This window comes from Solea solea, chromosome 16 (assembly GCF_958295425.1).
Source record: "Solea solea chromosome 16, fSolSol10.1, whole genome shotgun sequence".
Lineage (NCBI taxonomy): Eukaryota > Metazoa > Chordata > Actinopteri > Pleuronectiformes > Soleidae > Solea > Solea solea.
The window spans coordinates 2,981,201-2,988,700 of record NC_081149.1 but is presented as its reverse complement, the minus strand read 5'-3'; the positions used below and the strand labels follow the sequence as shown (position 1 = coordinate 2,988,700).

Here is a 7,500-nt window from a genome sequence, read left to right as displayed (position 1 = left end):
CAGGGTGGTATGGCCGTAAGCCAACGTGGTGGGGACACAGACTCCTTTTATAGACTAGGCAAGGCCCCCTGCTCGTGGAGGAGCTCAAAGGTCAGCCTTTCGAACGTTCAAGAGTTTAAGTTGTTTTTGGTGGGCTTTGCTGTATGGCCGTGCCCTTTGAGTGTGTCAAATGTCAAGCAGCTGTCTGTCAAGGCTCAGAGTGCACTTAGATCACCTTGGGGCGGAGGTGATCAGCAGCAGCCTTTGTTATGCGCACTTAAAAAACATGGCACCACAACAAGTAACTTGTGTGCCAAGATCTTGAGTTGGCCCCAGACACTTGTGGGCCATCGCTTCTCGGCCTTTTGGCTAAGATCAAGTGTAGTATCTGTTCTTATCAGTTTAATATCTGATATGTCCTCTATATGGGGATTAAATATTAAATGCATTTTTGAGCATTGGGAGGTGAAAACTGGGGCTTGCTCTCTTCACTCCTTGCATTGACCTGGCATTGCAGTGCCACCAGGAACGGTGCACAATTCTCTTTTTTCTGTGAAAACCAAAGCAAGGCTGGAACTAGAAGGACGTTAACGTGTGCCTGTGCCCGTGCCCGTGCGTCAACGTAATTGCAAGCCCATGTTTCTTGTAAGGAAGCAGCAGTGTAAAAGCTTACAGCACCTGGTATTCCCAGGCGGTCTCCCATCCAAGTACTAACCAGGCCCGACCCTGCTTAGCTTCCGAGATCAGACGAGATCGGGCGTGCTCAGGGTGGTATGGCCGTAAGCCGACGAGCTGGGGACACAGACTCCTTTTATAGACTAGGCAAGGCCCCCTCCTCGTGGAGGAGCTCAAAAGTCAGCCTTTCGAAAACACTGCACTTGAGCCTTTATCTCCACTACCTGCTACACTCTATTCCAGTATTAGGAAGCTACACCGAGATGGGTAAGCTGCTCCCCATCTCCAAGCTTCTCATGTGCTTGCAGAGCGACATCCAAGGCTGGAACTAGAAGGACGTTAACGTGTGCCCGTGCGTCAACGTAATTGCAAGCCCATGTTTCTTGTAAGGAAGCAGCAGTGTAAAAGCTTACAGCACCTGGTATTCCCAGGCGGTCTCCCATCCAAGTACTAACCAGGCCCGACCCTGCTTAGCTTCCGAGATCAGACGAGATCGGGCGTGCTCAGGGTGGTATGGCCGTAAGCCAACGGGCTGGGGACACAGACTCCTTTTATAGACTAGGCAAGGCCCCCTGCTCGTGGAGGAGCTCAAAAGTCAGCCTTTCGAACACACTGCACTTGAGCCTTTATCTCCACTACCTGCTACACTCTATTCCAGTATTAGGAAGCTACACCGAGATGGGTGAGCTGCTCCCCATCTCCAAGCTTCTCACGTGCTTGCAGAGCGACATCCAAGGCTGAAACTAGAAGGACGTTAACATGTGCCCGTGCGTCAACGTAATTGCAAGCCCATGTTTCTTGTAAGGAAGCAGCAGTGTAAAAGCTTACAGCACCTGGTATTCCCAGGCGGTCTCCCATCCAAGTACTAACCAGGCCCGACCCTGCTTAGCTTCCGAGATCAGACGAGATCGGGCGTGCTCAGGGTGGTATGGCCGTAAGCCGACGGGCTGGGGACACAGACTCCTTTTATAGACTAGGCAAGGCCCCCTGCTCGTGGAGGAGCTCAAAAGTCAGCCTTTCGAACACACTGCACTTGAGCCTTTATCTCCACTACCTGCTACACTATATTCCAGTATTAGGAAGCTACACCGAGATGGGTAAGCTGCTGCCCATCTCCAAGCTTCTCACGTGCTTGCAGAGCGACATCCAAGGCTGAAACTAGAAGGAGGTTATCGTGTGCCCGTGCGTCAACGTAATTGCAAGCCCATGTTTCTTGTAAGGAAGCAGCAGTGTAAAAGCTTACTGCACCTGGTATTCCCAGGCGGTCTCCCATCCAAGTACTAACCAGGCCCGACCCTGCTTAGCTTCCGAGATCAGACGAGATCGGGCGTGCTCAGGGTGGTATGGCCGTAAGCCGACGGGCTGGGGACACAGACTCCTTTTATAGACTAGGCAAGGCCCCCTGCTCGTGGAGGAGCTCAAAGGTCAGCCTTTCGAACGTTCAAGAGTTTAAGTTGTTTTTGGTGGGCTTTGCTGTATGGCCGCGCCCTTTGAGTGTGTCAAATGTCAAGCAGCTGTCCGTCAAGGCTCAGAGGTGCACTTAGATCACCTAGGGGCAGAGGTGATCAGCAGCAGCCTTTGTTATGCGCACTTAAAAAACATGGCACCACAACAAGTAACTTGTGTGCCAAGATCTTGAGTTGGCCCAAGACACTTGTGGGCCATCGCTTCTCGGCCTTTTGGCTAAGATCAAGTGTAGTATCTGTTCTTATCAGTTTAATATCTGATATGTCCTCTATATGGGGATTAAATATTAAATGCATTTTTGAGCATTGGGAGGTGAAAACTGGGGCTTGCTCTCTTCACTCCTTGCATTGACCTGGCATTGCAGTGCCACCAGGAACGGTGCACAATTCTCTTTTTTCTGTGAAAACCAAAGCAAGGCTGGAACTAGAAGGACGTTAACGTGTGCCTGTGCCCGTGCCCGTGCGTCAACGTAATTGCAAGCCCATGTTTCTTGTAAGGAAGCAGCAGTGTAAAAGCTTACAGCACCTGGTATTCCCAGGCGGTCTCCCATCCAAGTACTAACCAGGCCCGACCCTGCTTAGCTTCCGAGATCAGACGAGATCGGGCGTGCTCAGGGTGGTATGGCCGTAAGCCGACGGGCTGGGGACACAGACTCCTTTTATAGACTAGGCAAGGCCCCCTCCTCGTGGAGGAGCTCAAAAGTCAGCCTTTCGAACACACTGCACTTGAGCCTTTATCTCCACTACCTGCTACACTCTATTCCAGTATTAGGAAGCTACACCGAGATGGGTAAGCTGCTCCCCATCTCCAAGCTTCTCATGTGCTTGCAGAGCGACATCCAAGGCTGGAACTAGAAGGACGTTAACGTGTGCCCGTGCGTCAACGTAATTGCAAGCCCATGTTTCTTGTAAGGAAGCAGCAGTGTAAAAGCTTACAGCACCTGGTATTCCCAGGCGGTCTCCCATCCAAGTACTAACCAGGCCCGACCCTGCTTTGCTTCCGAGATCAGACGAGATCGGGCGTGCTCAGGGTGGTATGGCCGTAAGCCGACGGGCTGGGGACACAGACTCCTTTTATAGACTAGGCAAGGCCCCCTGCTCGTGGAGGAGCTCAAAAGTCAGCCTTTCGAACACACTGCACTTGAGCCTTTATCTCCACTACCTGCTACACTCTATTCCAGTATTAGGAAGCTACACCGAGATGGGTAAGCTGCTCCCCATCTCCAAGCTTCTCACGTGCTTGCAGAGCGACATCCAAGGCTGAAACTAGAAGGACGTTAACGTGTGCCCGTGCGTCAACGTAATTGCAAGCCCATGTTTCTTGTAAGGAAGCAGCAGTGTAAAAGCTTACAGCACCTGATATTCCCAGGCGGTCTCCCATCCAAGTACTAACCAGGCCCGACCCTGCTTAGCTTCCGAGATCAGACGAGATCGGGCGTGCTCAGGGTGGTATGGCCGTAAGCCGACGGGCTGGGGACACAGACTCCTTTTATAGACTAGGCAAGGCCCCCTGCTCGTGGAGGAGCTCAAAAGTCAGCCTTTCGAACAGACTGCACTTGAGCCTTTATCTCCACTACCTGCTACACTCTATTCCAGTATTAGGAAGCTACACCGAGATGGGTAAGCTGCTCCCCATCTCCAAGCTTCTCACGTGCTTGCAGAGCGACATCCAAGGCTGAAACTAGACGGACGTTAACATGTGCCCATGCGTCAATGTAATTGCAAGCCCATGTTTCTTGTAAGGAAGCAGCAGTGTAAAAGCTTACAGCACCTGGTATTCCCAGGCGGTCTCCCATCCAAGTACTAACCAGGCCCGACCCTGCTTAGCTTCCGAGATCAGACGAGATCGGGCGTGCTCAGGGTGGTATGGCCGTAAGCCGACGGGCTGGGGACACAGACTCCTTTTATAGACTAGGCAAGGCCCCCTGCTCGTGGAGGAGCTCAAAGGTCAGCCTTTCGAACGTTCAAGAGTTTAAGTTGTTTTTGGTGGGCTTTGCTGTATGGCCGCGCCCTTTGAGTGTGTCAAATGTCAAGCAGCTGTCCGTCAAGGCTCAGAGGTGCACTTAGATCACCTTGGGGCAGAGGTGATCAGCAGCAGCCTTTGTTATGCGCACTTAAAAAACATGGCACCACAACAAGTAACTTGTGTGCCAAGATCTTGAGTTGGCCCAAGACACTTGTGGGCCATCGCTTCTCGGCCTTTTGGCTAAGATCAAGTGTAGTATCTGTTCTTATCAGTTTAATATCTGATATGTCCTCTATATGGGGATTAAATATTAAATGCATTTTTGAGCATTGGGAGGTGAAAACTGGGGCTTGCTCTCTTCACTCCTTGCATTGACCTGGCATTGCAGTGCCACCAGGAACGGTGCACAATTCTCTTTTTTCTGTGAAAACCAAAGCAAGGCTGGAACTAGAAGGACGTTAACGTGTGCCTGTGCCCGTGCCCGTGCGTCAACGTAATTGCAAGCCCATGTTTCTTGTAAGGAAGCAGCAGTGTAAAAGCTTACAGCACCTGGTATTCCCAGGCGGTCTCCCATCCAAGTACTAACCAGGCCCGACCCTGCTTAGCTTCCGAGATCAGACGAGATCGGGCGTGCTCAGGGTGGTATGGCCGTAAGCCGACGGGCTGGGGACACAGACTCCTTTTATAGACTAGGCAAGGCCCCCTGCTCGTGGAGGAGCTCAAAAGTCAGCCTTTCGAACACACTGCACTTGAGCCTTTATCTCCACTACCTGCTACACTCTATTCCAGTATTAGGAAGCTACACCGAGATGGGTAAGCTGCTCCCCATCTCCAAGCTTCTCATGTGCTTGCAGAGCGACATCCAAGGCTGGAACTAGAAGGACGTTAACGTGTGCCCGTGCGTCAACGTAATTGCAAGCCCATGTTTCTTGTAAGGAAGCAGCAGTGTAAAACCTTACAGCACCTGGTATTCCCAGGCGGTCTCCCATCCAAGTACTAACCAGGCCCGACCCTGCTTAGCTTCCGAGATCAGACGAGATCGGGCGTGCTCAGGGTGGTATGGCCGTAAGCCGACGGGCTGGGGACACAGACTCCTTTTATAGACTAGGCAAGGCCCCCTGCTCGTGGAGGAGCTCAAAAGTCAGCCTTTCGAACACACTGCACTTGAGCCTTTATCTCCACTACCTGCTACACTCTATTCCAGTATTAGGAAGCTACACCGAGATGGGTAAGCTGCTCCCCATCTCCAAGCTTCTCACGTGCTTGCAGAGCGACATCCAAGGCTGAAACTAGACGGACGTTAACATGTGCCCGTGCGTCAATGTAATTGCAAGCCCATGTTTCTTGTAAGGAAGCAGCAGTGTAAAAGCTTACAGCACCTGGTATTCCCAGGCGGTCTCCCATCCAAGTACTAACCAGGCCCGACCCTGCGTAGCTTCCGAGATCAGACGAGATCGGGCGTGCTCAGGGTGGTATGGCCGTAAGCCAACGGGCTGGGGACACAGACTCCTTTTATAGACTAGGCAAGGCCCCCTGCTCGTGGAGGAGCTCAAAAGTCAGCCTTTCGAACACACTGCACTTGAGCCTTTATCTCCACTACCTGCTACACTCTATTCCAGTATTAGGAAGCTACACCGAGATGGGTAAGCTGCTCCCCATCTCCAAGCTTCTCACATGCTTGCAGAGCGACATCCAAGGCTGAAACTAGAAGGACGTTAACGTGTGCCCGTGCGTCAACGTAATTGCAAGCCCATGTTTCTTGTAAGGAAGCAGCAGTGTAAAAGCTTACAGCACCTGGTATTCCCAGGCGGTCTCCCATCCAAGTACTAACCAGGCCCGACCCTGCTTAGCTTCCGAGATCAGACGAGATCGGGCGTGCTCAGGGTGGTATGGCCCTAAGCCAACGGGCTGGGGACACAGACTCCTTTTATAGACTAGGCAAGGCCCCCTGCTCGTGGAGGAGCTCAAAAGTCAGCCTTTCGAACACACTGCACTTGAGCCTTTATCTCCACTACCTGCTACACTCTATTCCAGTATTAGGAAGCTACACCGAGATGGGTAAGCTGCTCCCCATCTCCAAGCTTCTCACGTGCTTGCAGAGCGACATCCAATGTTGAAACTAGAAGGACGTTAACGTGTGCCCGTGCGTCAACGTAATTGCAAGCCCATGTTTCTTGTAAGGAAGCAGCAGTGTAAAAGCTTACAGCACCTGGTATTCCCAGGCGGTCTCCCATCCAAGTACTAACCAGGCCCGACCCTGCTTAGCTTCCGAGATCAGACGAGATCGGGCGTGCTCAGGGTGGTATGGCCGTAAGCCGATGGGCTGGGGACACAGACTCCTTTCATAGACTAGGCAAGGCCCCCTGCTCGTGGAGGAGCTCAAAAGTCAGCCTTTCGAACACACTGCACTTGAGCCTTTATCTCCACTACCTGCTACACTATATTCCAGTATTAGGAAGCTACACCGAGATGGGTAAGCTGCTGCCCATCTCCAAGCTTCTCACGTGCTTGCAGAGCGACATCCAAGGCTGAAACTAGAAGGAGGTTAACGTGTGCCCGTGCGTCAACGTAATTGCAAGCCCATGTTTCTTGTAAGGAAGCAGCAGTGTAAAAGCTTACAGCACCTGGTATTCCCAGGCGGTCTCCCATCCAAGTACTAACCAGGCCCGACCCTGCTTAGCTTCCGAGATCAGACGAGATCGGGCGTGCTCAGGGTGGTATGGCCGTAAGCCGATGGGCTGGGGACACAGACTCCTTTTATAGACTAGGCAAGGCCCCCTGCTCGTGGAGGAGCTCAAAGGTCAGCCTTTCGAACGTTCAAGAGTTTAAGTTGTTTTTGGTGGGCTTTGCTGTATGGCCGCGCCCTTTGAGTGTGTCAAATGTCAAGCAGCTGTCCGTCAAGGCTCAGAGGTGCACTTAGATCACCTTGGGGCAGAGGTGATCAGCAGCAGCCTTTGTTATGCGCACTTAAAAAACATGGCACCACAACAAGTAACTTGTGTGCCAAGATCTTGAGTTGGCCCAAGACACTTGTGGGCCATCGCTTCTAGGCCTTTTGGCTAAGATCAAGTGTAGTATCTGTTCTTATCAGTTTAATATCTGATATGTCCTCTATATGGGGATTAAATATTAAATGCATTTTTGAGCATTGGGAGTTGAAAACTGGGGCTTGCTCTCTTCACTCCTTGCATTGACCTGGCATTGCAGTGCCACCAGGAACTGTGCACAATTCTCTTTTTTCTGTGAAAACCAAAGCAAGGCTGGAACTAGAAGGACGTTAACGTGTGCCTGTGCCCGTGCCCGTGCGTCAACGTAATTGCAAGCCCATGTTTCTTGTAAGGAAGCAGCAGTGTAAAAGCTTACAGCACCTGGTATTCCCAGGCGGTCTCCCATCCAAGTACTAACCAGGCCCGA

At 51.8% G+C, this 7,500-nt stretch overlaps 20 non-coding genes across 20 annotated transcripts in view; 4 read left to right on the top strand and 16 right to left on the bottom strand.

Moving 5' to 3' along the window:
* Window positions 1-21, bottom strand: part of LOC131477188 (5S ribosomal RNA) — a 119-nt gene extending 98 nt beyond the window's left edge. The window contains exon 1 of the ribosomal RNA XR_009243538.1: window positions 1-21. This exon is cut by the window's left edge and continues 98 nt beyond it. This is a non-coding gene — a ribosomal RNA (5S ribosomal RNA).
* A 307-nt stretch (window positions 22-328) lies between these two features.
* On the top strand, window positions 329-521 carry LOC131442315 (U2 spliceosomal RNA). The gene has a single exon (XR_009232891.1). It is a non-coding gene; the product is annotated as a U2 spliceosomal RNA (small nuclear RNA).
* Window positions 522-645: 124 nt separating this feature from the next.
* LOC131476644 (5S ribosomal RNA) lies at window positions 646-764 on the bottom strand. The gene has a single exon (XR_009243007.1). It is a non-coding gene; the product is annotated as a 5S ribosomal RNA (ribosomal RNA).
* A 296-nt stretch (window positions 765-1,060) lies between these two features.
* On the bottom strand, window positions 1,061-1,179 carry LOC131476643 (5S ribosomal RNA). Its single transcript, XR_009243006.1, has one exon. It is a non-coding gene; the product is annotated as a 5S ribosomal RNA (ribosomal RNA).
* Window positions 1,180-1,475: 296 nt separating this feature from the next.
* Window positions 1,476-1,594, bottom strand: LOC131476642 (5S ribosomal RNA). The gene has a single exon (XR_009243005.1). It is a non-coding gene; the product is annotated as a 5S ribosomal RNA (ribosomal RNA).
* Window positions 1,595-1,890: 296 nt separating this feature from the next.
* On the bottom strand, window positions 1,891-2,009 carry LOC131477641 (5S ribosomal RNA). The gene has a single exon (XR_009243967.1). It is a non-coding gene; the product is annotated as a 5S ribosomal RNA (ribosomal RNA).
* A 308-nt stretch (window positions 2,010-2,317) lies between these two features.
* On the top strand, window positions 2,318-2,510 carry LOC131442314 (U2 spliceosomal RNA). Its single transcript, XR_009232890.1, has one exon. It is a non-coding gene; the product is annotated as a U2 spliceosomal RNA (small nuclear RNA).
* Window positions 2,511-2,634: 124 nt separating this feature from the next.
* On the bottom strand, window positions 2,635-2,753 carry LOC131476640 (5S ribosomal RNA). The gene has a single exon (XR_009243004.1). It is a non-coding gene; the product is annotated as a 5S ribosomal RNA (ribosomal RNA).
* A 296-nt stretch (window positions 2,754-3,049) lies between these two features.
* LOC131477311 (5S ribosomal RNA) lies at window positions 3,050-3,168 on the bottom strand. Its single transcript, XR_009243655.1, has one exon. It is a non-coding gene; the product is annotated as a 5S ribosomal RNA (ribosomal RNA).
* Window positions 3,169-3,464: 296 nt separating this feature from the next.
* On the bottom strand, window positions 3,465-3,583 carry LOC131477195 (5S ribosomal RNA). The gene has a single exon (XR_009243545.1). It is a non-coding gene; the product is annotated as a 5S ribosomal RNA (ribosomal RNA).
* A 296-nt stretch (window positions 3,584-3,879) lies between these two features.
* LOC131476639 (5S ribosomal RNA) lies at window positions 3,880-3,998 on the bottom strand. Its single transcript, XR_009243003.1, has one exon. It is a non-coding gene; the product is annotated as a 5S ribosomal RNA (ribosomal RNA).
* Window positions 3,999-4,306: 308 nt separating this feature from the next.
* On the top strand, window positions 4,307-4,499 carry LOC131442313 (U2 spliceosomal RNA). Its single transcript, XR_009232889.1, has one exon. It is a non-coding gene; the product is annotated as a U2 spliceosomal RNA (small nuclear RNA).
* A 124-nt stretch (window positions 4,500-4,623) lies between these two features.
* LOC131476638 (5S ribosomal RNA) lies at window positions 4,624-4,742 on the bottom strand. Its single transcript, XR_009243002.1, has one exon. It is a non-coding gene; the product is annotated as a 5S ribosomal RNA (ribosomal RNA).
* A 296-nt stretch (window positions 4,743-5,038) lies between these two features.
* On the bottom strand, window positions 5,039-5,157 carry LOC131477598 (5S ribosomal RNA). The gene has a single exon (XR_009243927.1). It is a non-coding gene; the product is annotated as a 5S ribosomal RNA (ribosomal RNA).
* A 296-nt stretch (window positions 5,158-5,453) lies between these two features.
* Window positions 5,454-5,572, bottom strand: LOC131477854 (5S ribosomal RNA). Its single transcript, XR_009244174.1, has one exon. It is a non-coding gene; the product is annotated as a 5S ribosomal RNA (ribosomal RNA).
* A 296-nt stretch (window positions 5,573-5,868) lies between these two features.
* Window positions 5,869-5,987, bottom strand: LOC131477491 (5S ribosomal RNA). The gene has a single exon (XR_009243826.1). It is a non-coding gene; the product is annotated as a 5S ribosomal RNA (ribosomal RNA).
* A 296-nt stretch (window positions 5,988-6,283) lies between these two features.
* LOC131476637 (5S ribosomal RNA) lies at window positions 6,284-6,402 on the bottom strand. Its single transcript, XR_009243001.1, has one exon. It is a non-coding gene; the product is annotated as a 5S ribosomal RNA (ribosomal RNA).
* Window positions 6,403-6,698: 296 nt separating this feature from the next.
* LOC131476636 (5S ribosomal RNA) lies at window positions 6,699-6,817 on the bottom strand. The gene has a single exon (XR_009243000.1). It is a non-coding gene; the product is annotated as a 5S ribosomal RNA (ribosomal RNA).
* Window positions 6,818-7,125: 308 nt separating this feature from the next.
* Window positions 7,126-7,318, top strand: LOC131442603 (U2 spliceosomal RNA). Its single transcript, XR_009233172.1, has one exon. It is a non-coding gene; the product is annotated as a U2 spliceosomal RNA (small nuclear RNA).
* Window positions 7,319-7,442: 124 nt separating this feature from the next.
* The window catches only part of LOC131476634 (5S ribosomal RNA), a 119-nt gene continuing 61 nt past the window's right edge, over window positions 7,443-7,500 (bottom strand). Inside the window, exon 1 of the ribosomal RNA XR_009242998.1 lies at window positions 7,443-7,500. This exon is cut by the window's right edge and continues 61 nt beyond it. This is a non-coding gene — a ribosomal RNA (5S ribosomal RNA).